This window comes from Crocodylus porosus, unplaced genomic scaffold (assembly GCF_001723895.1).
Source record: "Crocodylus porosus isolate Cpor-Errol unplaced genomic scaffold, CroPor_comp1, whole genome shotgun sequence".
NCBI classification, from domain to species: Eukaryota; Metazoa; Chordata; order Crocodylia; family Crocodylidae; genus Crocodylus; species Crocodylus porosus.
In genome coordinates, this window is record NW_017728907.1 from 38,147,265 (window position 1) to 38,150,525 (window position 3,261).

Consider the following 3,261-nt stretch of genomic DNA (forward strand, 5'->3'; position numbering starts at 1 on the left):
TGGCCCCGATCTACAGTGAAGACAACCTTAATGCCTGCCCTGCATTCCAGAGCTGCCTGCCTTGTCTTAGGTAAAAATACGCATTTTAATACATTTTTGTAGATAAAAGCAAGGTTTTTAATGGGCAGAACCCATTTTTATCAAGCTTGCTATGAAGTGCATCTCTAGTGCTGTATGTGGCATGATTTTTCTTTTCACCCTGTGGTGGTTAATGAAACAACAAATCACAATAAAATTCTCTCCAGCCTAGGTGAGTAATTTCTACAAGCTGAAAGGGATCCAGCCCGCCTGCTCCTGTTCCCATTAAACACAGTGGGAATTTTGTCATTGATTTTTTTTTTTTCCCAGAAGGGGTAGTATCATTTCAGCAAGTTCCTATCCAGGCGTGAATGCCATGGGAGAACAAATGTCTGTCCTGAGGACAGATTAGTCTCTCCTTAAATCCAGGAGGTCTGAATACCATGCGTCAAGGCTATCTGGCCAGTGCTGAAATAAACAGTAGAGTGGAAGGGACTGAGGCAGGTGGGATGTCTGTGAATACCAGCAGATTGTTCTGCAGAGCTGGGAGAAAAAGGTATATATTGAAGCTGCCATCATTTTATTTTATTTTTTTAAGTGCTGTCTGACTTGGTTTTTCAACACAGGAGCAAGTTAGCGATCACTTGATGGTGTTTGGTTTATTTGTAGTCTGCAGTCCTATAACTTAAAGTTCTTTAAAGCTTCTCCAAGAAGTCATACATTTCACTAATGAAATACAGTCTTCATAAACAAGAATAGGACTTCTTAATTAATTGGCAGTAGGATACTTGCCATAATTGTGCTAATCAATTTTTGTTAAATATTGATTTAACAAAGGGAACTGCTTTTCCCCTCCATTTGATCTCTGATTGTAAACACAACATTACATACGGCAAGGAAATGGTTATTAGTTTTCTCGATTTCTTTCATTTAGAGATTGCTTAATATATAGGAACCATGAAGCATGCCTGTAACAATATTTAAACATAAGTTTAAAAGTCAAAGCCTGATTGTTTCTGATCCCATTTCTAAACATATGTGCACTCTGTTTTTCTTTTTAATGTCACACTAGAATTGCATCCAGATGATCCTGGACTGCACTTTGAACCTTACTGATGCTTTAGCAAGTGGTAAATACACGTCGTGGAGAAGCCTTGGGACCCTAGCCTACCTAGCCCTTGTCAGTTTATGGGATGTTGTCAATGTTACCTGAAATCTGTGTAATCTATATCTTGGTGAACTTGGGGAGCTTGCCTGTATCTGGTTTCCTGAGTTTCAGACTGGCCTTTGTACCGCTGCACTGTAGCTCGCTATCATAAGTCACCCAAAGTTTCTGCTGACAGAGACCCCCATGTGTCAGTTAGCTTTTGCATTCTAGTTTCTACTGTGACCATATGGACACTCTTTGACAGGAGTCTATGACCCTCAAACAGCTTGGTGAGTCATGGAAAGAGTGAATTCACCCGTATAGAGTTTAATCTGTCCTTCTCTGATGCATTTAATTTCCTCTTGACAGGCTCTACTCAGTTACATGGTATGTGACCTGGCTATTGAAACCTAGCAACAGGCAGAACACTGCATTAAGTAAAGAGTCATCTCTGTGGATCAAAGGTGAACATTAATATTAATGAATTAATTCATTTACGCTGGTGGCTATTAAAACTGTTGTATAACGTGGCTTGACATCTCTCAAAAGTAATTGTCTTTTAACAGAAATGCAAGCAATCAATATTGACTGGTCTTACTAATGGGTATTTTTGTTCAAATATAACATAATATCCATGAGGGAACAGTGTATTTTATGGATCTAGTCTTCTATTAAGAATTTACCAAGCTAAAATAAGAATCTCTTAATAATCTGAGTAATAAAATAATGATTATAGTCAGAAGTTCTTGTCACTAAAGTTTTGGCCTTTCCTGCTTTCAGGGGAATCCTGTTTGTTTTTAGATCTGTGGTTTTGGCTTGGCATCATAGCAGGAAACAGACCAGCCTCAAGGTTAGGATGCAGATAAAGAATTAATACTTTTTACCACTCTGCATAATTTGTTTTAAACTGCCATGATTCTTCCCCAGATGTAGCAATATTTGGGTCTAATTTTTAGGTGTGGGATTACCTCTCTCTTTAAGCATATTGAGTATCAAACAGATTTTGAGATGTATGGTGTAGGATACACAGCGTTCCCAAAACTTGATTTACAATATCTCGTGAAGTGAATTAATATAGTAACATACCTGGCTTTAAGAAAATAGGTTAGGAGTTTGATTTTTTTAACCTCTTTGAGCAATAGCATCATCTCTTTTAAGGATCATTGGCAGGTCAAACCTAGTCTAAAATTTAGGCCTAGTTACAGTATTTTCTTGTCAAAATCCAAGACCAATAAAAAGCTTCTATGGATTTTTCTAATAGGAAAAGATTCTTAAATAGATATCTGCCCGTGGCATTGTCACCACAATCATTGCAACATTAGAAGTAACGAGTGGAACTATATGGAAACCTTGCCATCTACCAGTACTTTAAAAGTTTTGCTTTAAAATTTCATCTGTACCTTAAAGATTCTGAACCGGCACCAATTCACACCTCGAATAGCATCCACACTGCATCTTCTGACAATATAATTGCTGCAGTTCTTGCATGAGATTACCACATTTTGGAGTGAATAGCACCATAATTCCTGTACTGTTGCTGTCTGTTCATGTCACTTCTTAGTTAAACTGTTTGTGGGGCAGTCTTTTTGAACCATACTAAAATTGTGGGTGTTGTTCCTGAGCTGCCTTGGTTCCCAGTTAATATCTAGGTACAGTTTCAGGTGTTGATTTTAGTCTGTTTTTACAGCTTCAACTCCCAGCCATGTAAGACTCTTTCTCCTTGTGTGTTGTCATTACTTTTGAGGTCATCTGAGATGCTAATTGATACCACTTGGTGTAAACTGGAGAGGGCTGATGATATAGCCGATAATCTTGGCTGAAGATGCTTTAGCCCTGAACCTTTCTGCTCTGAATGTGTTTGCTGTGTGCTCATATTTGGTTACCTGCAGAGTGCATAGCAAAAACTACCTCTGATCTCTGGCTTTGTAGAGGGATGAGGGCTCTGGACATGGGAAAAGATGAAATAGAACAGTGGGGGCCAACCTTTTTGACATGTGCATCACAAATTACTATTGCCAAGGTATTGTGCAAAGGATGTTGTGGTCATGGGTGATATGAATTACCCTGACATCAACTGGGAGGAGCAGTCGGCCAGG